Source organism: Onychostoma macrolepis, chromosome 04 (assembly GCF_012432095.1).
Source record: "Onychostoma macrolepis isolate SWU-2019 chromosome 04, ASM1243209v1, whole genome shotgun sequence".
NCBI classification, from domain to species: domain Eukaryota; kingdom Metazoa; phylum Chordata; class Actinopteri; order Cypriniformes; family Cyprinidae; genus Onychostoma; species Onychostoma macrolepis.
The window spans coordinates 28227427-28253031 of NC_081158.1; the positions used below are offsets into that span (position 1 = coordinate 28227427).

The 25605-nt window shown below is 38.5% G+C and overlaps 1 pseudogene; it reads left to right on the forward strand.

Annotated features, from left to right (window-relative positions):
* The window catches only part of LOC131538533 (uncharacterized), a 173749-nt pseudogene extending 154752 nt beyond the window's left edge, over nt 1-18997 (forward strand).
* The last annotated feature ends 6608 nt before the right edge of the window (nt 18998-25605 follow it).

Consider the following 25605-nt stretch of genomic DNA (forward strand, 5'->3'; position numbering starts at 1 on the left):
TAAACTAATTAATTTAGTGAGTATATCGTGATTGACAACATGTGGTTTGACACCTTGCAGCGGACATTTTGTAAAATGCATTTTTCATGAATATTGTCACTGGTGTTAACTTCCTTATGGGTAACACCAGTGAAGATCAGTATAGCAGGTCTTATGTATGTCACTGGTGATTCATTGTGTGACTGTTGTTACTGTGTTGTATTACTGTTTTTATCTGTCACATTAAATAAAACACAATCTACTTATTTCTTGCATTTTCATTATTTTTCTGTAACTCTGACTACATGTACTGGGAAAAAAAAATCGAGAAATAATATTTCATAACTTTTAATATTGCTAAAGAAGGTAACACCAGTGACAAAAAAAAGATACATGTGGTCTTGAAATAATTGCACAAAAAAGCTAAAAAAAATAAAAAATAATAATAATAATTAAGCTGTCATTTATATGTATTCATAAAGTCAAAAGCTAATCTAATAATGTGGTCTAAGTTTAAATGTTAAAAAAAGAAATACATTTTAAGACATCTTGCCATACCAAAAGTGGATGTTTCTGTAGAATGACCCTGCAAAAGCGAGAGTGCACTAAACCTTTTTTTTTTTTTTTTGCAAGTGAAAAACAGCGTTTAAGACTCGTAGCAGCAGATTCAAGCCGTTGTCGTTATGCACTTGTGTTTGTGCTAGAAAAAGCATCCAAGAAAAAATAAATATATAAGAAAACATTCTACAAGTGTGCAAATCTCATTGCAAGTATTCACATACTGATTTGCAGATGTACAAAATTCGTCCACAACTTCACATTTTTGATGCAGGTGTGTGAATGTGTTTTGCACCATATTCACTGCAGCAATAGCAAAACATGTGAGCGTATGAGTTTCTTGATTTGTGATTCATAGAATAGGATTTGTGTTGTGTTTGTGGGGGAGAGAAAAAAATCTACAAGTTTGCAACTTTTGTCTGTGACTTCAGATTTACTGATACACGTGTGACTATTCTCTACAACTACAAATTCTGCTGTCACGGACACTCAGTTGTTTTGCACCAAAAATACCTTCATACAGCACCCCAGGTCATTTCAATCTTCTTTTCTTTGATATTGAAAAATAAACCGTAGAATAGTCTACAGTGGAAGATCCGCATAGTAACTACCGCGTTTCCGTCTCTGTTACTGACGAATGTGCCCATTGTCAACATAACATAAAATTGTTCCCAATAGCCCCAATCCCTGAATACTGTTGCGGATTACCCAGGTGAAAAACAAGTGCACTTCCATAATGTACTTAAAGTGCTCTATTTCCGCGCACTAATTTTGTACTTAATATACTAAAAATGATCCTTTAGTGCTTCTTAAGGTCAACTTAAGATCATCTAAGTGTACTCAACTGTGCTATTTTGAGACACCATGAATATGAACTAAAATGCACTTTTAACATACTATCTTTGTATTTAAAAAATGTATTTAGCTACCACTTGTAGTACACTTGAGTGTACTAATGTATGAAGGATGGGTTCAAGTGTACTACAAGTGGTAGTACAAAATTAGTGCTCGAAAATAGAGCACTTTAAGTACATTATGGAAGTGTACTTGTTTTTCACCTGGGTACAGTAGGTTAAAAAAAAAAAAAACTGTGCACGTGTCTGTGTCACTACTGTGTCACTAATGCACGTCTGTCCAACTAAAGTCTGGCTCACACTACAGGAGTTTTCAAATTCTGATTATGAAATCTGGTTGCAGCACACACATAATGTTTTCTTTTAAATTAACCACATAAGAAAAGTAATACAAACATTAACATTTTAATAGGTAAAAGCACCGGTGTTGTCCGCTGTGTTGTCTTTGATGAGGAAGGTAGGAACGGCTGCGGGAGCGTGGGTAGATGCTGCATTTTTTTTTTTTTTTCGGCAGAATCTGTCCAATTGTGACGTGCCAGTCATTAAGTGTGCCATATAGTGGACTGACTCAGTCATTAGGTTTGTCTCCTCTCTGGCTGTCAAAGACTAGAATCTGCTCCAGTCGATGGAAACAGTCTTTAAGTGTATTAAGTTCAGTCTTAGAATGATGCAGCTAGTCGTGTAGTGTGTCCCCAGTACAGATGTTCTTCGTTCTAATTAAAAGTTAAGACACGGAGCCTCTTTTGTCTGTTGTTCTACAGACAGTACACTTAAAATGTTCTCTGTTCTTTTATAGACATTAGACTGGTTGGAGGTTCTCGCTGCTCTGGGAGGTTAGAGATACTTCATGATCAGTCGTGGATGTCAGTGTGTGACGCTGTCTTTGACCAGCAGGATGCAGAGGTTGTGTGTAGAGAGCTGGACTGTGGGGCTCCTGTACAGGTGCTGGGAGCAGCTGCTTTTGACAAAGGAGACGCTCAGATGTGGACACAAGAGATTCAGTGCAGAGGAAATGAGTCTCAGATTCATCTCTGTCCAACATCAACATCACATGAAAACAACTGTCATGACAATGTTGTAGGACTGCTGTGTGATGGTGGTAAGATTAATTTCCTTGAATGGCAAGCACAAAACATGTTTTGTTTTTGGCTGAAATTATGTTACATCACAGAAAATGTTTTAGAAACCACATTCAAAAAAAGAAAGACATTTAAATGAAATGTCCCCTATCCCAAATATCACTGTATTTGAATCATTGGTGGACTAAAAGAGTGCATAAACTTAATACTAAATTTATAATTAAATCTCTTTTCTTGCTTGTTGTGTTATGCTTTGGTGTAGACAGTGAAAGCGTGAGGTTGTCAGATGGTTTTCATCGCTGTGCTGGTAGAGTGGAGGTTTTTAAAGGAGGTCAGTGGGGGACAGTGTGTGAAAACTGGTGGGATATGTCTGATGCTGCATTGACGTGTAGAGAGCTGGACTGTGGAGAACCTATAGATGCTCTGGGTGATGCTCATTTTGGACCAGGATCAGGACCAATCTGGACAACTGATGTACTCTGTAGTGGAACAGAATCTTCTCTGAAGAACTGTGAATCAAGGGGATGGGGTAAAGATAACTGTAATCATGATATGGATACTGGAGTCATTTGTTCAGGTAGGCTACCCTGAATGCAATCCTCTGTTATATGTATTCTTTTTCTCTAGCAACCACTCAGAACACCTTTACAATTGCCTACCAACTCCAGCAACCATGTAAATCCCACTAACAACATTCTGTCAACCACTTAGTAACACCCATACCACCCAACACATGCTATTTAATTCCTAGCAATTCTAAGAATATGTGATGTATAAAAAGACCTTAAATCTCTAAATCTATCATCAAACTATTCAGATATTCAAATAACATAATCTTGTTTTAAGAAACACAAGACTGAAGTTTTTCCAATGACTCTTTTCTTTCTTCTGTTTATTTATCTGTAGCTGCCTTTACACAGCAATTGATGTAGATTTACTTGTTATAGTTTGTTCATATGCTATTGTTTAAAATGTAATGCATGGAAAATGTATTCAGTGAAAAGTAAATGCATGGGAAAAATATTGTTTCAAAGGCACATGTTACTATACTGTATTCTCTCTTGTTTTTTTAGAAGTCAGGCTGGTTGGAGGTTCTCGCTGCTCTGGGAGGCTAGAGATACTTCATGATCAGACGTGGATGTCAGTGTGTGATGCTGCCTTTGACCAGCAGGATGCAGAGGTTGTGTGTAGAGAGCTGGACTGTGGGGCTCCTGTACAGGTGCTGGGAGCAGCTGCTTTTGGCAAAGGAGACGCTCAGATGTGGACACAAGAGATTCAGTGCAGAGGAAATGAGTCTCAGATTCACCTCTGTCCAACATCCCCATCACATGAAAACAACTGTTCTCATGACAATGATATTGGACTGGTGTGTGCAGGTAAGAGATAGAATGCAAATGTATTTTATATGACATTTTCTTTTACATGTACATGTTTTTACTTATTTTCTTTTACATTTAAAATGATTTAAAAGGATCTATCCCTCTATCTATTCAGACATAATGAGTGTGAGACTGGTGAATGGTAACAGTCGCTGTGCTGGTAGAGTGGAGGTTCTTCATAGAGGTCAGTGGGGAACAGTGTGTGACGATAGCTGGGATTTGGCTGATGCTGCAGTGGCGTGTAGAGAGCTGGACTGTGGAGAACCTGTAGATGCTCTGGGTGATGCTCATTTTGGATCAGGATCAGGACCAATTTGGATGAGTAAACTGATGTGCACTAGATCAGAATCTAGGCTGAAGAACTGTGAATCTTTAGGATGGGGTAAACACAACTGTGATCACAATAAAGATGCTGGAGTCATCTGCTCAGGTAACTAGGTTTCAGATCTCACCCTGTTATTGTATAAATGTATTCTAAATGCATTTTTCATTGACTTGCAATGGACCAGTGTGGTGCCACGTGATTTGTACTTCACATAAAAGACATAGTAAAGTACTGCAACAATTTATTAGGTATCAGCATGTCCATCCTTTCATTTTCTAAATCGCTTATCCTATATATGATTCGCAGGGATTTTGAAGCCTATTCTAGTGTTTTGGAGCAAAGTTAGGGAAACAGTATTCTGAGAAATGTTCATGTTTTGTTTTTTTGTTTTTTTTCAGGGGTTCGTCTTATTGGAGGTTCTCGCTGCTCTGGGAGGTTAGAGATACTTCATAATCAGACATGGATGTCAGTGTGTGACGCTGTCTTTGACCAGCAGGATGCAGAGGTTGTGTGTAGAGAGCTGGACTGTGGGGCTCCTGTACAGGTGCTGGGAGCAGCTGCTTTTGACAAAGGAGACGCTCAGATGTGGTCACAAGAGATTCAGTGCAGAGGAAATGAATCTCAGCTTCACCTCTGTCCAACATCAACATCACCCAAACACAACTGCTCGTATGACAGCAATGTGGATCTTTTGTGTTCTGGTAGGAGTCTTATCTCATAATCTTGTGTAACCGAACTTTTGAATAATTGGTAAAAGGTCGACATTGCAGCTTCTAAGAACCACTGAATTGAAGACAACCGCATGATTGACATGTCAAAGAAAACATCCATAGATAGTTTTAGGTATCATTATTAACACAGGTTTACCTGAAATAAATTCTGTCCCAAAAACTGTATATACAGGTGCATCTAAAAAAATTTGAATATCGTGAGAAAGTTAATTTCTTTATTTCAAAAAGTGAAACTTTCATATTTTCTAGATTAATTGCATGTAAAGTAAAACATTCCAAAAGGTTTTTTTTATTTAATTTGGATGATTAGAGCTTACAGCTCATGAAAGTAAAAAATCCAGTATCTCAAAATATTAGAATATTTCCTAAGATCAGTAAAAGAAAGGATTTGCAAAACAGAGAAGTTCAAGTTCTTTAAACTATGTTCATTTATCAATACTTGGTCGGGGCTCCTTTAGCACAAATGACAGCATCAGTGAGGTGTGGCATGGAAGCGATCAGCCTGTGGCACTGCTGAGGCACTATTGAGACATCACGTCAGTGACCGACGAATTGGGATCTCGCTCAGCGAGACCTATCTACTCGTGTTGTTTCCACCAGCTCGGCATTTTTCCATCAAAACTTGATGGATGTCAATACAAAAATAAGGAGAAGCCTAAAACAGGCCCAAGGCCCGGCCTGCATTTGAACTATGAAGCAAAATAGTTGGGGCCTGTTGGGCCCAGGCTAAGATGCAGGGCTCTACCTCAGATGCTTCTGACTCCAGAGGAGGAGGTGGCGGGCGAGTTGCGACATGCGACGGGAGCATAGACCACCTTGTCGTTTGATGTATGCAACAGTCGCAGTGTTGTCCGTGCAGACCAGCACATGCGCGTCTCGTAAGCGCCCTCTGAGACGGTTCAACGCAAGGCGTACTGCTAACAACTCTAGGCAGTTGATGTGCCAGTGCAGTTGGGGGCCCAACCCCCGGCATGCCCATCGTACGTGCCCCCCCAGCTGATGTTAGAGGCATCCGTGTAAACCACAGCATGCCTGGAGACCTGTTCCAGGGGCACTCCTGCCCGGAGAAATGCAAGGTCTGACCACAGGGTGAAGGTTTGGCAGCAGGCCGGTGTGACTTGGACCCGGTGAGTGCCATGTTGCCACGCCCACCTTGGGACTCGGCCAGGGAGCCAGTATTGAAGCGGTCTTATATGACCGCTTGGAGCCTCTGAGCCTCCATATGTCCCAGGAGCCTCTGAAACCGTTTCAGTGGGACCGCTGTCCTGCTCTTGAACATGTTCAGGCAGTTCAACACTGACTGAGCACGTTCCTGCTTGAGGCGTGCTGTCTGTTTGACCATATCCAACTCGATACCGAGAAAAGAGGTCTTCTGCATCGGGGAGAGTTTGCTCTTTTCCCAGTTGACCCGAAGGCCCAACTGGCTGAGGTGTGAGAGCACCAAAGCCCTGTGTTCGCACAACTGATCCTGAGACTGAGCTAGTATGAGCCAATCGTCAAAGTAGTTGAAGTGAAGACTTGGGACAACAGGGACAGCCCAAAAGGCAGGACCTTGTACTTCTATGCTCGTCCTTCGAACACGAACCGCAGGAATGGTCTGTGGCACAGAAGAATCGAAACATGAAAGTACGTGCCTTCAGACCGATCGCTGCACCCGAAGATGCACTTCTGCGTGAGCATCTTGAACAATAGCTTGTGAAGGGCCGAGTTCAAGACACGCAGGTCCAAGATTGGTTGTAACCCACCGCCTTTCTTGGGTACAATAAAGTAAGGGCTGTAAAACTCAGTCTTTATATCGGCTGGAGGGACCGGCTCTATCCTGTCCTTCGCATCGCATAAGCATCGGCTGCCTTCACTGTTGTGAAGTGGATGCCCCTGAACTTGGGAGGACGCCGGGCGACTGAATCGCATAGCTGAGTCAGATGGTGGTCGGTTTCTGGCAGTAAAAGGTGCCATCCATGACCTGGTAAGTTCCCCATGCACCTCCGGGAAGAAAGGCACGCTGAGAACCACCGTGAGGTCATCCAACCTCGAGGGCTTGGTACAAGGTGGAGGTCTCCACTCAAGCCCTACCCTCTCGGCACCCCGGGAAAGCATAGTCGTCATTTTCAGATCCGACTCATGCATTGCCACCACCGTGCATTGAGCAGCAGAGCACCCGAATCTTCCTCTCCAGAAAGCTGTGGCTCACCCTCCGATGCAGCGATCGACATCCAGTCGTCGAGAGGAACACCAAAGAATACTGCTGGTACGCTCCTTGTAGAGAGCCCAGCATGTTCCATTGGCAGCTCAACTGGTTGCGGAGCGCAAGCGGAACGATGGTCCCTTGAGGGTTGGTTCCCTGCAGCTGGTTGCAATCATTGAATGCCAATGTGTATTGGTTCATTTAGTTTACAGTCAAAGTGGATTGGTCTCTCTAAGCGAGATCCCAGTTCGTTGGTCACTGACGTGACTCGGAGTGACCAACTGAAAGGGAACTCAAATGTAAATATAAGGATTTTTGACTTTCATTAGCTGTAAGCTCTAATCATCAAAATTTAAAAAAAAAATTAAAATTAAAACTTTTGAAATGTTTTACTTTGAATCTACAATACTGTATATGAAAGTTTCACTTTTTGAAATAAAAAAAAACTTTTCACGATATTCTAATTTTTTTAGATGCACCTGTATATCATTACTATAATTTCATTTCATGTCACAGCCTATTTCACAGACATAAGACAGAAAAAATCAGACAAATCCATTTAATAATCTTCAAAATCATTTGTTGTTTCAACTTGACAACTTGTAAAAACCAAGTATTCCAGTATTGTATCATTTTATTGCATAAAAGGTTATTAAATTTTACTGGTTTCTTTCTTACTCACACACACACACACCCTTGCTCATTTATTTCTTTTCTTTTTAAATGAATAACAGATAGAGTGAGTGTTAGGTTGGTAAATGGTGGGAGTCGCTGTGCTGGTAGAGTGGAGGTCCTTCATAGAGGTCAGTGGGGAACAGTGTGTGACGATTACTGGGATATGTCTGATGCGGCAGTGGTGTGTAGAGAGCTGGACTGTGGAGAACCTGTAGATGCTCTGGGTGATGCTCATTTTGGACCCGGATCAGGACCGATCTGGATGACTATTGTGTTATGTCCTGGATCACAGTCTTCCCTTAAGAACTGTGGATCAAGAGGATGGGAAAAACATGACTGTGATCATTACAGAGATGCTGGTGTTATTTGTTCAGGTAGGTGTTGCATTTCTTCAGGTAATGTATTAAAATGTAGTAATGTTAAGCCTTAGCTGTTAAGGTTGATGTCAGTGTAAATAAAAATGATATGAACCATGATTGTTTCAGAGTTATTATTATCCATAGATCACATAATGCCAAGGCTTCATTCTGGATCACACCTCTGCTCTGGAAGAGTGGAAGTACTACTTGTGGAGGGCTGGGTTTCAGTATGTGATGCTGCTTTTGACCAGCAGGATGCAGAGGTTGTGTGTAGAGAGCTGGACTGTGGGGCTCCTGTACAGGTGCTGGGAGCAGCTGCTTTTGGCAAAGGAGACGCTCAGATGTGGACACAAGAGATTCAGTGCAGAGGAAATGAATCTCATTTGTCGCTCTGTTCAAAAATGTCTTTACATGAACATAAATGCTTAAATGACAACAACGTGGGACTTGTTTGTTCTGGTACTACATAACAAATTAGATTTTTCTGAACTGTGAATTGCACTAATCTGAATTTCATAATAATTGTTTTATACTTTAATAGCACTCACTTTTTTTTAGGTTACACTAATCTCAGACTGGTAAATGGTTCAGACTCCTGTTCTGGAAGAGTGGAGCTTCATTACTTGAATAAATGGGGCACAGTGTGTGATGCATGCTGGGATATGAGAGCTGCCAGTGTCCTCTGTAGACAGCTGAATTGTGGGATTGCTTTGTCTGTTGTGGGATCAGACTGGTTTGGAGAAGGAAGTGGTGAAATCTGGGCTGATGTGTTTGATTGTGACAGGAATGAAACAAAACTCTCAGGATGTTCCATCTCTTCATGGAGTCGAGCTGAACGTTCTCATAGACGAGATGTTGGAGTCATCTGCTCTAGTGATTTGATATTACTGGAAGATTTATTGATATTATTATGTAAAACATTCAATATTTTAGTAAAACATCTGTTCTTCTCCTCAGATTCCTCTCTGGCTCTTCATGATGGTCTGGTGCGGTTGTCTGGAGAGAGACAGTGTGAGGGGGAGCTGGAAGTTTTCATCCATCAGGTCTGGAGGAGAGTTCTGCTGGACTCCTGGAGTCTCACTGAATCCTCTGTGGTCTGCAGACAGCTGGGCTGTGGCTCTGTGCTGAACTTCTACGGCTCCTCTTCATCCAGTCCTGAACACAGTCATGAGTGTGTGACGGGCTTCCAGTGCTCTGGGAGTGAAGCTCATCTGGGGAACTGCAGCTCTCCACAAACTCTCAACTGCAGCTCCACACAACAGCTGTCAATCACCTGCCTTGGTGAGAAGAACAACATCTGGACAGATTCTTCAGTTGTTCATGATCAATAATGTGTTTTTCTTTCTCTGAATAACAGGTCGTGGGTCCATCAGGCTGGTGGGTTCTGGGGGAGACTGTGCAGGGAGGCTGGAGGTTTTTCACAGCGGCTCATGGGGGACAGTGTGTGATGACTCCTGGGATATTAAAGATGCCCATGTGGTGTGCAGACAGCTGCAGTGTGGAGTGGCCCTCAGTAACCAGCAGGTACCAGCCTGGTTTGGTCCTGGTTCTGGACCCATATGGCTGGATGAGGTGGAGTGTGAGGGGAATGAAACGTCCCTGTGGAGCTGCTCTTCTCCAGGCTGGGGAAAACATGACTGTCAACACAAGGAGGATGTAGGAGTCGTGTGCTCAGGTATCTACAGTTTGTAATGTCTACTTAATACTTTCTCATTTGACACAAAAAAAGCTTTAAATAATCTTTTGTGGGCAATTCCACAGTCAAATGTATTTAGCGATTAATTGCGATTAATCAGATTAATTAATCCAAACATCATGCAATTAATTAGATTAAAAATTTTAGCCCTAATATATATATATATATATACACATATACATAACATTTTTTATCTAATTAATTACATATACATTTAGTCATTTAGCAGACGCTTTTATCCAAAGCGACTTACAAATGAGGACAATGGAAGCAATCAAAACCAAAAGAGCAACAACATGCAAGTGCTATGACAAGTCTCGGTTAGCCTAACGCAGTACACATAGCAAGGTTTTTTTTTTGTTTTTGTTTTTGTTTTTTAGAAAACGAATAGATAGAATAGAAAAAAGAAAGCTAGTGTTAGTTTTTCAAGAAAAGCTAGCAGTTAGAGAATAAATATGCAATTGATAGAGGGTCAAGTGTGTGTGTGTGTTTATAAAAAGAAAACAAACAGATAGATAAAATAATTAGAATTAAGAGTAAAGGGGTGCAGAGCCAGAGGTGGTTTTGTAGGCAAACATTAATACCTTGAATTTTATATTACATTTTAATTACATGAGGTTTCAATTAATTAATCAGTATGTATGTATGTATGTATCAGAATCAGAATGAGCTTTATTGCCAGGTATGTTTACACAAATGAGGAATTTGTTTTCGTGACAGAAGCTTCCACAGTGCAACAGAATGACAGTGACAGAACAAAAAACACAGATAATAAAAAGAAGAATTAAAAAATATGACAAGTAAATAAGGAATAACAATATACAAATAGACAGTTGTATGTCCAGATATATTATGTGCAATTTGAAATGTAGACTAAGTATGTGTGTTAGATAAATAAGTGTATAAGTGTATAAATAGTGTGTGTTCCACAATTATTGTCAAGTGTTCATGAGATGGATTGCCTGAGGGAAGAAACTGTTCCTGAGCCTGGTCGTTCTGGTGCTCAGTGCTCTGTAGCGTCGACCAGATGGCAACAGTTCAAAGAGGGAGTGTGCTGGATGTGAGGGGTCCAGAGTGATTTTGCCAGCCCTTTTGCTCACTCTGGATAAGTACAGTTCTTGGAGAGTAGGGAGGGCTGTACCAATGATTCGCTCAGCAGTCCGGACTACCCTCTGTAGTCTTCTGAGGTCAGATTTGGTAGCTGAGCTGAACCAGACAGTTATTGAAGTGCAGAGAATGGATTCAATGATGGCGGAGTAGAACTGTTTCAGCAGCTCCTGTGGCAGGTTGAACTTCCTCAGCTGGCGAAGGAAGCACAACTTCTGCAGGGACGTGCAGAGAGTTCCACAGGGGCAGGGGCTCAAATGTAAAATTGGGGCAATGTAAAAAATAAAAAATAAAAATTATAGGTCAAAAGTTTGATACATTATTATTTTATATTTTTGCAAGAAGTCACTTATGGCCATCAAGCCTGCATTTATTTGATCACATTTTTATATACTTTAAAATACATTTTATGCAATTCTGATTTATTATCAATGTTGTAAACCTGTGATACTTTTTTTCAGGATTCTTTGATTAATATAAAGTTGTTGTTGTTTTTTTGTTTTTTTTAAGCAGGCATTTATTTAAAATATAACTTTTGTAACAATATATGTTGAAAAGCTTGAGGACAGTATTTTTATTTTATTTTTTTAATAAGTTTTCATTCAGAAAAGATTTGCTAAATTGATAGAAACAGTGATAGTAAAGATTGATATTGTTAGAAAACATCTCTATTTTGAATAAATACTGTTCTTTTTTTTTAATTTATCAGTGAACCCCAAAAAGTATCACAGGTTCCAAAAAAATAAAACAATAATAATAATAATCATAATAATAATAAATAAATAAATGAATAAATAAAAATAAGCAGCACAACTGTTTCCAATATTGATAATAAATCAGCATATTAGAATGATTTCTGAAGGATCATGCACTGAAGACTGGAGTAATGATGCTGAAAATTCAGCTTTGCATCACAGAAATAAATTATATTTTAAAGTATATTAAAATAGGTAAACATTCTTTTAAATTGTAGTAATATTTCACAATATTATAGTTTTTATGTATTTTTTGATCAAATAAATGCAGGCTTGATGAGCATAAGACACTATCATAATGCTGCATAATTATCAAAATGGTAATATAATAAAGTCCTTTTATGTCACCATTTCGCCAGCCTACACTTCACATAATAGGCCTGTAGGTGGCACTTGGGCTTCATAAACTATGATAGTTTCATGAAATAGTAAACGGTCATACATAAATGTAGCTAAGTGAATTGAATACTGATTACCATTATTGCGACTTTTGGCGCTGCACGGTTTTGTGCCGTGCTTTTGTAGTCATTTAGCATCCATTTTCTCAACGATGTAATTTGATTTGTAAAAATGAGACAAACCACAGATCCAGATTGCTCCACAAATAAGCTCGTCTGTCCCATGTAATTTTCAACCGATTTATGAATAAGAATGGAAAATGACTGCTCCACTTCACATAATTGTCCAATGAAATTTGAACTTATGCCAGATCATGATTGGTTGGTCGGTGTACATGACAAATGAGCATTGATGAATTATTTAATATTCTAAAATATATAGGCTAATATATGGATTTGTACTTAAATCTACACACTAGCTTTGATTATTGATGACATTTTTTTAAAAATATTGTTTGGTTTATTTTTTCCTTCCGTGACTCACTCACTGAAAAAAAAGTATTTGAGAGCCTATAGGTTTCCGAACAGACCGTGGAATATCAGTCAGTCAAGCAAAATGCACCCATCGCATAGCAACGCCTCAGATTGACAGATATGTACAAATAAACAGGAATTTTCTGACTTTTGAGCAATTAGTTACCGTTTTGTACACATTGTCATGTTAATGAATTCAAATGCATTTTGTTTTATTGACTACAATATCTTTGCTATTTGTCTGAGAGGGGCATTTTTGAATAATTTTGAAAAAGGGCAGGGGCTTGAGCCCCCAAAACCTCACCCAGCCTCACTAGCTGCTGCCTGTCTGTCAGGAAGCTGGTGATCCACTGACAGACGGAGGTGGGCACGGAGAGCTGAGTTAGTTTGGGCAGGAGGAGGTTTGGAATGATAGTGTTAAAGGCCGAGCTGAAGTTCACTAACAGGATCCTCACACAAGCCCCTGGTCTGTCTAGATGTTGCAGAACATAATGCAGTCCCATGTTGACTGCATCGTTCACAGACCTGTTTGCTCTGTAGGCAAACTGAAGAGGGTCCAGTAATGTCCTTCAGGTGGGCCAGCACCAGTTTTTCAAAAGACTTCATGACCACAGACGTTAAAGCACAGGCCTGTAGTCATTTAGTCCTGTAATTTTGGATTTCTTTGGGATGGGAATGATGGTGGAGCATTTGTAGCATGAAGGGACTCCGCACAGTTCCAGTGATCTGTTGAAGATCTGTGTGAAGATGGGAACCAGCTGGTCAGCACAGGATTTCAGACAGACTGGTGTAACACAATCTGGGCTTGGTGCTTTCTTGCTCTTCTGCTTCCGGAAGACCTGGCGCACATCATCTTCGCTGATCTGAAGTGTAGGTGTGGGGGAGAGGGGGGTTGCTGGAAGTGTTAATGGTTGTGTGGAGAGGTGTTCAGGGCGGGTGTGGGGTGTTTTTTCAAACCTGCAGTAGGGCTCATTCAGATCGTCTGCCAGTTGTTGATTCTCCACAGTGCTGGGTGATGGTGTCTTGTAGTTGGTGATTTTTTCAGAATAATTCCTCTTTGCCACTCTGATCTCCTTTTCCGGTGTGTATTTGGCCTGTTTATACAAGACTTTGTCCCCCTTCCTGTAAGCATCTTCTTTGGCCTGACGGAGCTGTCTGAGTTTTGCAGTGAACCACAGTTTGTCGTTGTTGTAGGTTAAATGAGGACTCATTTATATATATATATATATATATATATATATATATATATATATATATATATAAATTAGTGTAACAGTGCACTTATTCGTACCGAACCGTTTTGACAGTCTTTGTTGCATGACAGATCACTTTATAAACGCCTTGGAGAGCCGCTTCTGGGACGGTTCAGAAACGTGCTGGTATAAACACAACAAGCATTGACTCGAGCGGCCGCGATCAGCTCTGGTTCCCGCATTCCTGAGCCGTGACACGCCGCAGACTTCTGCAGAGCGGAACGCGAGTGAACGCGATCATTCCTTCCTCTGTAATAGTTTGACTGAACATCTCATGCCTCATGTTATCGCTCAATCAGTGTTTCAACCACGGAAAGACATCAACAAAACAGCTTGGAAATAAAATGTCAAGTAGCATTTCATTTACCCCAGGAAGTCATCAGTGTCCACAGCTCGTTAGTTCACTAGAGAAATGAAGTCTAGAAAGGAGCATTTCGCCAAATATTATACCATATACTCATTATATTTGACTAAACCTGTTAGTCTTAATTATTTAATATATATTTAAATTAATCTGTTATGAAACATGCTATGACAGCCAGTGTGTAATTTAATATATTTTAACAAATAACCTATACATTTTATTATTTATAAGTTCATTAAAAAACTGCATCATGTGCAATATACATGTTTGCATGCATTTTTTTTTTTTTTTTAAGTTGTGTTGATTATCTATTTAAAAATAAATAGTAATTCAATTTAAGTTTGGGTTAAGCTGTTTTAGGCCTAATTCAATGTAACCTTATTGTAACCTTATAATATAAAAGGGCTCCCTATAGTTTTAAGCATAAGCTGAGATAGAGTTTTATCACTAAGAAAATGTAAACTATAACAGAATGTATTTAAAGAAAGAGCAACTTGTTCAGTAAACCAGTTTATTTAAAAAAAAAAAAAAGTTTAGTTTTTCCCCTGCTGTACCGAAATCGTACCGAACCGTGACGTTAAAACTGAGGTACGTACTGTTACACTCCTAGTGTGTGTGTGTGTGTGTGTGTGTGTGTCACGAATCCTACCCGTGGTCTTCCGTCTGCTGGCCACCAGAGGTCACCTTTCTATTATGTTGACTCTCACACTATACAGACCGTTTCATGTGTATGTATATATATTAACAATATATTTACATCTCCATAATGTCTAATTTTGGAATTTTCTATCTAGAGTTTAAAGAGATCAGATTAACTGAGGGCTGTGAAGGGAATGTGGAGGTTTTCTACAATGGATCCTGGGGTAATGTGTGCTGGAACCAGATGGACAGAGACACAGTGAGTCTGATCTGTCAAGAGCTGAACTGTGGAAGAACTGGTGTTTTATCTGATTCTACACCAAGACTGAAATCAGCTTATAACTGGCTGAATGACGTGAAGTGTCGACGACATGATTCAAGTCTGTGGCAATGTCCATCTTCACCGTGGGGACAAAATGACTGCAATAGAGATGAAGTGGCCAAAATCACCTGCTCAGGTAAGACTGATGCAGACAAAATACTGTGCCTGAAAAATTACAACAGCAATGCATAAAGAATAAATATAAGTATAAAATATATTGACTTCATTTATAATTACAGAACAGGAGAGTCATGAGTCCCCTCGTAGCTATTTGACATGCTCTACATCTCCCTACCAGAGACAGTGTTCAGGTAATTTAAATTGATGGAGAGCATAAAATCATGAGAGCTGTATGCAATGTAAGTTGATAGTGCAATTTGATCTTAAGGCATGTAGTTGTTGTTGTTCCGACATAACTCATAAACATACAAATGTGTCTTCTTGTCTGTGAATTTAGATCATATTCCTCTCAGACTGAGTGGAGGGGACGGCCGGTGCTCTGGGAGGCTGGAGGTGTATCATAACGCTGTGTGGGGCTCAGTCTGTGATGATCAGTGGGACATCAGCGATGCTCAGGTGGTCTGCAGGCAGCTGGGTTGTGGAGCAGCACTGAGGGCTGATGGGAATTCAGTCTTTGGTGCTGGTGAAGGTGTTGTGTGGCTGAACAGAGTCGAGTGCAGAGGGAATGAGCTTCACCTGTGGGACTGTCCTCTCTCCCTGAAAAACCACACTGACTGCTCCCACAAAGAGCACGCTGGACTCACCTGCGCAGGTCACAGCAAACACTGAGGAATAGTATTCATTTGATCATTTTAGAGCTAATAAGATTTGTTTACTTAAGACATACATGATTTTTTTTATGTTTTGGCAGATTTGTCAGTGTCCACTACTCCTGCCACAACAACATCAGTTTCTCCTCCAGTTTCTCCTCCAATGCGCTCAACATCAGTCTCTCCTCCACAAACTCCTCCAGCAGCGTCTCTCTCCGTCCCCCCAGTGCTTGTGATTGTACTGGGAGTTGTGCTCTTACTGCTCTTAGTGCCGCTGCTTATACTGATTCAGCAGAACAGAGTGATGAGGAGAGGTAGGAGAGATCCAGAGACTGTCATATTGTGTCTTATTCAGTGTGTGATCAGTCATGTGTTGTGAACTGACAGCAGGTTTGTCTGTCTACACTCACAGCTCTCTCTAAGAGGAGACACAGGACGACGACTGAGGCCGTTTATGAGGAGATTCAGCGCCGACCCACCAATAGACACAATCTTTTCACTCAGAGGGGTGAGTAACTTTAGTGTCAGAAATGTGGAGATCCACACGGTGATCTCTTTATTCAGACAGTGAGTGGAGTAAATCACATTGATTTATTTGTGGGATCATAGCTGTGTCCGAAACCGCTCCCTATCCACTATATAGTGCACTATATCGGGTGTCAGCCATTTTGTAGTGCTGTCCGAATTCTGAGTGAACGACTTCATTCCCTACATTCGTTCACTACTTTTTACCCACAATGCATTCTGATTTCGAGTGTACAACCGATGTACACTCGCTGAAGCACTATTTCCCACAATCCAATGCGGAGAACTGACGAGCTGTTAGAGAGAGCGGGAGCGATCGAGTTTGAACGAGAGATGCCGTTTAATTTACAAAAATGATGAATTTGGTGGATTTTTAAAAATGTTCGTTGGTAGTGTATTCATTCTGATGTCAAATTAACGGTCGCCTGAGGGCGCTCTACGGTCATCTTATTTGAATGCAAAAACGCTGCTCGGGAGAGTTTCAAGATACTACAAACAATAAATACATGCAATTATTAATATGTTCTAATGTGAGTTTATTTTTGTTGACAATATTTTAATAGTATTTAATGATTATAACCATATTACAGAACAAATGAATGATATATCATCAATGAAACCACAAAGCTGATTACAGTAGTCATTTTAAGTGTTATTGCTATTAATATTATTTTCTAAAATGAGGTACATGAAATATAAAAGTACATCTAAGATGTTTTTGCAACAGCCAAGTCTCACGCGCAGTGTACACGTCACCGTCCGAATCCGTTCACTTCATTTCGTTCACTCCTTTCTAATATAGTGCACTCAACTGCCTTACACTATATAGGGATTAGTGAATGAGTGAACGAGTGAGCGATTTCGGACACAGCTCTTGTGTGTGTCACCCGTAATGATAGGGTTAGTGTTACATGAGCCAAAGTTTATGGGGGTTTTGGCTGATTTGTGATTGTGAACATGTGTCTGATGGTTCTACTACTTCATAACAGGAAGTGCTGTTTCTGCCGAACAGCATTCTGGGTATGAAGATGCTGATGAGCTACTTTCAGGTTAGATGATTGAAATATAATAATGTTACCTGCTACATACAGAAAAGTATGTATGTTAAATTAATTTAAAACATTCATCTTAACAATTTAAATTGTAAATCATTCTGTACATAATTTAGATTTTTATGTATTTTATGTAAAATTTAGATGTTAAAGCTATTATTATTATTATCATTATTGATATAATAATAATAATAATAATAATAATAATATGTATGTATTTTCTTTCTTAAAGCGAAAACTGACTACTATAATGACCCCACCACCAATAGAGGTCCAACAGGTCAGTGACTTTTAATTTCACTTAATTTAATTACCAGTTTTGACTATAAATTAATTTCTGTTTATTCCTGTTAAACAATTTAGTAAAGCTACAAATCACACCAGAGACTTATGATGATGTAATCAATGCTGAATGGAAACATCATGCTACAGGTTTATTTCTTTTAATTATTTCTACACTAAATACTAATTTTTAAAACTTTATATTAATAGGCATTTTATTATACATATCTACATTTTCAGAATTCAAGATTTTGTACATTGATGGAAACATTTAATTTTTCTTTATTTTGCTGCAGACGACTTAAAACTATAATGATGTTGTCATTGTACGATAGTTTTGCAGGGATAAAGCAGGTGTGGTTTTTGAACTGCTTCAGGATATAGTGGCATGCAAAGTATGAAGACTGATTTTTTTTTAATGTTATTAATACTATCCACATTTATATCAGAGGGTGTTCAGAAGGACTATGATGTTGTGAAGAATGTCAGGGAATATATGAGTGACATGTTTGCAACGTTATTAACACCTGTTGTTACTGAATAATTTCGATTTGGTCTTTATAATAGCTTTATATTATAATTTTCTCTTATTCTATCACAATATCTCATTCAAATAGACTGCAAACATTGTGTTCATTATAATTCTTTTTAAAGCATGCTGATACATGAACCTGCTCTTGTTTTCTAATAACAGACTATGATGATGTGGAGGAGGATCCAGGAAAACAGGGAGGGACTGAATAACTGAAACCACACCCACTGCCTCAAATCAATGTTTTTAAGTGGTCTGCAGTGTTTGAGTCCTATATACTATATACTATATGTTTTAGCTGCAATCCACCAATGTTCTATGTTACACTGTGCTTTCATGGCCTTTTCAAAATGTATTGCTACATTTTACATTGATACATTTCTATCATGTAGCCTTAGAAATTTGAGGTAACAAAAAATACATTTTCATTCAATCATTTTGTATATATTGTGTGATGACTTCAGAATCTTTGTATGGTAGCCTAGAGAGCTCAACGCGCTGCAAATGAAAAAAAAACACATGCAAATTAAGTAAACATCTTAATTTGACATCAGATGCGCTGCAAATGCTCAAAACACAAACAAATAAAGAAACACGCTGCAAAAAACAAAAACGTGCTGCAAATACTCACAACACAAACAAAAACAGAAAAGCACTGCACAGACCACATCAGAAATGTTTAAGGCAACAGCAAAGTGAACGGCTTGGACATACTTATCAATGTTTGCTCTGAAACGTGAGATTTTTGTTTATTTTAACACCCTGATCATTCGATTCCTTATGCTTCCTTATGGCATTGATTCACCTCATATCGTAACTACTGTAATTTCGAGATGACAACATGACGTTTTACTTGGAGCTATTCACACCCACACGGAACTATCGTACTATCAATGCCTAAACATAGCACCTAATGAATCTGAGGTGGTCAGTTTGTACAAGTCGTCACTTTCAGAAAGCTCACAGTTCACAAGTTGTAATTACAAGTTCTGCGAGGACGTGAATGCTTTTTTCAAGTTGGTATCTCGTAATTATGGTAATTACGATATGATGTGATAATCATGCACTACACTACACTACCCATAGCTTAACCATGGTATTTGTACAATTGTGGTTATACAAATTGTAATAGGAAATTGTAAGGATTTTGATGAGGGAATTTACTGCGGTGAATATGAAACTTTGCAAGAAGTAATAATAGGTTAATAATAAAATATTCATTCATTTTATCTAGTGCTGTCAAACATCATCGGTCCATTCACTCATCCTTCCCCCCTGGGCTCATGGTACTGGTCACTGAAAGTTGACAAAGAAATGCCAAGAACTCAAGTTGCTACTCTTACATAAAATATTTACATCTTCAGAATTCATGAGCGTAAACTTTTCATGTTTGGTATCATTTTATAGGTCTCTGTGCGATTGGTAAACTGGTCTCAGTTTCACAGTAGTCACTTATATTATGAGAAATACTGAAAACTTAAGTGAATTTTGTACTTCTGTTGTGGGCGGTCTCCTTTCAAAATCTGATAAACATTGCTCTACACCAGGTGTGACCATTTGGGGCTCGAGAACAGCTCCTACTGAGGCCCATATGTAATCTGTTTTGGGGCAGAGAATAAATGTTTATGAGCCTTTTGTTCTGGTAGTATTTAAGGGTAAGTTGCAAATCAGTCATTGCGATTCTGTAGTCAGATCAGCCCGTAGTGTGGAGTGTATTTCATATGATCCACTCTGTGTATTTTCTTGAAGTCAGGTATACATTTTACTCTTAGATTAAAATGCAGTCATCAAGAATTTAATATTGATAACATCGAAGACATTGCATGATTATTCCTTAAAGATAAGGTTTTAATAGTTTTAGTAGTAGTAGCCTATTACGTTCTGCCCAATGTCTTCAAGTGAAACCGAACTTTTATTTTGACGGGTTGCCGTGAGGATAGTTTTTCTCAAATGAAACGCTGGAATGCTCATGAAGTGACTCTCAGAGCAGTTCTGGAGATGTTGTTCATGTATTTATGTCCTCATTTAGTGAGACGACAGACGTTAATATCGCCACAAGCGTCACACGGTGAACAAACCCGTGCGTCTGCGCCATACATTAACACAGAGACACACAGAAGTCATATTTAAATAGACGTTTTGCGGCTTAATATTTACAAATAGGAGTGGGAGTGTGCTCACTTGTGTGTGCGCTTACGTTTGTGTGTGTGTGTTTGTGTGTGTGCGCGTGTGTGTGTGTGTGTGTGCGAACCGGGGCGGAACTCCGCTGTGCGTGCGATACAGAGAGCGCGACCATGTAACGTAGAGACAGAAATGACTTGCCGATTTCCATCGGGAAGCTTCTTAAAAATACACTTTCCCTGAAGCAAACCCGGCGGCTTCATAGCTGCATCCATTTTAGCACGCATACACACAGGTTCGAAGACTCGTTCTCACCCCCTACAGTGCAATTCGGCTAGGTATACATCCGCGCTAAAATATCAGGTGAAAGTCATCATAGCTTGCGTAGTATAGACCCAGCTCCCAACCCAACTTTGAGAATAGATTAACGGCGATATTTTTTTTATCGCCCGAAGAGTCTCACGTTAACGCAGCACGTTAACGCCGATAACGGCCCACCACTAATATATACACACACATACATATATATACACATACATATACAAAATTTCTTTTTCAGACATCAGTTTCTTGTCACATTTAAATTGGTTGTCATAGCAATGACACTAATTTGTGGAAATTCAGCACATTGTGAGTTCCACAAATCTGAACGCATTAGGCCTATTTGTAAATTGACTCTTAAGATAAAACATTTTGCACAATTTATTATCTGTGATACCATTATAGCCAATGGATGCCTGTATAGCTCTATGTAACAATTCCTAGTTGCTAAGAAACACATAAATTAATGTTTTGGATTACATTTGGATTTGGATACATTTTTAGATATTATCAGTGGGTACTTTTTGACTTTATCTGTTTTTTGTTCAATTGTTTTGTTGTTGTTGTGTCAGTTATTGCAATATTATTTCAGTCAAACCTATAAAACCCTTTGTTACCCCAAACTACATAGGCCTTTAAAAGCCTGATCAGTGACATCAAAGTAATCAGAATGCAGCTGCTTATTCTTTTATTACTCATTGACGTGTGAACTTCCTCTTTAAATAACGTGACGCTCTGCCCACTATATGTATGACGTTACTCCCTTTAAGCGCTGTTGGAAGCGAATTAATTATTTTTATTTTTTTGGAAGCGAATTAATTGATTCAGCGTTTCGACACTTCCGTAAGGATGCATTAAATTTGACAAAGCAATTTAAGTATATATTGATCTTAATTGTATTGATTTTAATTGGCTGTAAAAGTTTTATATGGGAATATTACACAACACACTGAACCTTTAACTATGCATTGGTGCAAAAGCACACACCTTTTAGACCAGTTTCACATGAAACATGATTTCTTATGGAGTCAATTTAATGCCGCATATATATGCAAAAGAAAATAAGTTTTGCAAAATAAAATAAGTTTTGCAAAGAAAATAAAGAATTGCAAAAGAAAATGAAGTATTGCAAAAGAAAATAAGTTTTGCAAAATAAAATAAGTTTTGCAAAATAAAAATAAAGAATTGCAAAATAGATAAATAAAACAGAGCAAAAGCAATGATTTTGCAATACATATTTTCCATGGCCATATCTACTAATTTATTTGCAATGCAACTTTTATTTTGCGTTTCAGTCAAGTTTGAGTTTGCGATACCGTTTTCCCTTTGCGCTTCACGTTTCTGCGTCTCACTTTGTGGCGCTGTTTTGACATGGGGTGGAGTCAGGACGGGGCGTGTCCAACAGGCCTGGGCATGCCTCCCTGGAAGTGACGTCATCGGCCCGAGACGCAGATCACAGCTGATCCAGGCACCGTCATTGAGCAGAGGCATGGGGCGGATCGTTTCCTTTTATTCACTAGCTTTAAAACATGCATGCTTTCGTTTTATTAACAAATGTATATGTGTATTAGCAGCGTTTGCTCAAGTTAAAGAAGTTGTTAATATGAACATCTGCTGTTTATTTCTCTCAATGTGTGCACACTTTTATAGCATTAAAATGTGTATTGTTTCATCTGGTTAACTAAATGTGCATTAATAGTGCTTGTTTAAAATCTCTTAACCTGTGCACAGCGCTCTTTGTTTACATTAGTTCAGAGTTACTGCTAGTTTTAATGTAAAAGAATGCAATTAACTTCACAAACTATCATTAAAAGGTCTAAGACTCAAGCTTCATATCCATCTCGACTTCGTTTTTCATTTACATAACTCCTGGCATAAATTAAGAAATGACTGGCACTGGAAGTTTAAAAAAAAAAAAATGAAGCTTGAGTCTTTTTGGTTTAAATTTCTCGTGGCCACGATATATTAATGGGTAAACAAACCAGCGTGACCATAGCAACCTGGGATTATCAGAGATGTATTTATTAATATTTTATTTTTAATTAAGAAATTATACAAAAAATACATTATTAAATTATTATATTAACACCACCACGGGGTAATTTTACCCATGGCTGTTTTTCAAATAGGCTACATAATATATTTTCAATTAAAATATTCAAGTCTTACAGTCATTGACTTTTACTAAAATTGTGTTATTTACAAACCCCTGTTTATTGTTAAAAAAATTGTTTAGATAAAACCAGAACAAAAATGGGGCATTTATACCTATAAGCGCCATCAGGACAAATTTACGCATAATTCCTGTCATCACGTTCAAATGAAGATGTTTTAGATGTTTATTCCTCTACTCATAAATGTTCAAACTTTGGATTAAATATTAATTTGTGTTTGCAATTTTTATCGCTTATGGTTCGCTACTGTGTTGCTTATTTATTCCTGGGAAAAAAATCTGAATTATGATGTAATGAATAAAACAATTTTATGATTACCCCAAGTTTATTGGTGTTGTTCTCTTATTCAAATGATAAATTATATAACTAAACAAATTAATTAATTAGGTGAAACTGTGCACTTGAATTTGTCATTGTACATCTTTTGCAATGTGGTGAATTAGTATTGCTTATAATAGTCTGTTTAGGGTGTTTTAGTCATTTAAATAACATGGGTTATCTTGAAACATTTTATTAGCTATAATATTACAACACCCAAATATGTATTTATTTCCTCGTAATTCTCGTTGTCATTGCAGGCTGGTTTATTCATCATTAAGAAAAGTGATTAGTGTAACCTGCTTAAAAATAGCTGTGAACTTAAAACAACAGGACAAAAACATAGCTGATGACTAAAAATAATAATTTTATGACTCTAGACATTGTGAAGACAGTGGCATAATACAGTGACAAACTATGTTTTAGCCATATCAAAACAGTAGTCATGGCATGGGTGAATTTGACCCGCTGGCGCTTTTAGGTATACAGCGACCTCTGGTGGTTGAAGTGTTAACCATAGGCTACGTACTGGACTGTATTGCACGCGATGTAGACAACATTCGAATTAAGTTTATTATGAATAAATGTTACATAAAGTATAATAAAATAGGCCGACAAGAAAACATTTTTATCCATCCCACAAGTCTTGTAAGTCCATGTATTTTATTAGTATTGGTAATATTTTTATATTCGTAGTTATGTATTTGATTTACTTTCCCTTCATTTCGATCTCTTAACGTTCAGGGCTGTATAATAATAATAATAATAATAATAGCCTAATATACACATATATTACATAAAAAGACACGATCAACGGACTGTGGGATGGATAAATATATTTGATCAGTCTTTGATAATCCCAGGTTGCTATGGTCACGCGGGTTTGTTTATGCATGATTAAACTCATGGCCATGACATACAGTATTATCACGTTCCCACGACTTAATATCTCGTGGCCAAGACAAAACTAAACCAAAAGACTTTTAATCTTTTTAAACTTCCAGTGCCAGTCATTTCTTAATTTATGCCAGGAGTTATGTAAATGAAAACGAAGTCGAGATGGATATGAAGCTTGAGTCTTAGACCTTTTTAATGATAGTTTGTGAAGTTAATTGCATTCTTTTACATTAAAACTAGCAGTAACTCTGAACTAATGTAAACAAAGAGCGCTGTGCACAGGTTAAGAGATTTTAAACAAGCACTATTAATGCACATTTAGTTAACCAGATGAAACAATACACATTTTAATGATATAAAAGTGTGCACACATTGAGAGAAATAAACAGCAGATGTTCATATTAACAACTTCTTTAACTTGAGCAAACGCTGCTAATACACATATACATTTGTTAATAAAATGAAAGCATGCATGTTTTAAAGCTAGTGAATAAAAGGAAACGATCCACCCGCATGCCTCTGCTCAGTGATGGTGCCTGGATCAGCTGTGATCTGCGTCTCGGGCCGATGACGTCACTTCCAGGGAGGCATGCCCAGGCCTGTTGGACACGCCCCCGTCCCCTGACTCCACCCCCATGTCAAAACAGCGCCACAAAGTGAGACGCGCAGAAACGTGAAGCACAAAGGAAAACGGTATCGCAAGCTCAAACTTGACTGAAACGCAAAATAAAAGCTGCATTGCAAATAAATTAGTAGATATGGCCATGGAAAATATGTATTGCAAAATCATTGCTTTTGCTCTGTTTTATTTATCTATTTTGCAATTCTTTATTTTTATTTGCAAAACTTATTTTCTTTTTGCAAAACTTCATTTTCTTTTGCAATTCTTTATTTTTCTTTGCAAAACTTATTTTATTTTGCAAAACTTTATTTTATTTTGCAAAACTTTATTTTCTTTTGTATATATATGCGGCATTAAATTGACTCCATAGATTTCTCAACTGCCACAAATACTGCCTAAACAAAATACTGGTTTTGTGCACTTTTTATGTACCAATATTTTAAATTGGCCTTTGAACTTGCATGGCAAAAAAAAAAGCCTTACCTTGCCAAAACACGGACAGAACCCATTGATCTAATGGCATTGTTGAGCGCTCCAAATCCAAATGCAAACTTTTCATGCAACAATCAGAGGCAGTAATTGACAGCGCTCTGATCCAATGGCATACAGGTATCATCAGAATGACTCTAGCCCAATGATGGTGGGGGATCCAGTGGGAGCGGCAGTCATATTTCAGGGTGTCCATGCCACTCTTGATCACAACCCTGTTAAAATGTAGTGGCAGTATGTGCGCTCATTGGCGCCCCCTCCAGCTGGTGGTGCTCTAGGCAACCGCCTAGCTTGCCTGTGCCTAGAAATGGTACTATGTACAATAATCCAAACACAAACCTCAAAAACAACACAAAAATGGGTCACTGAG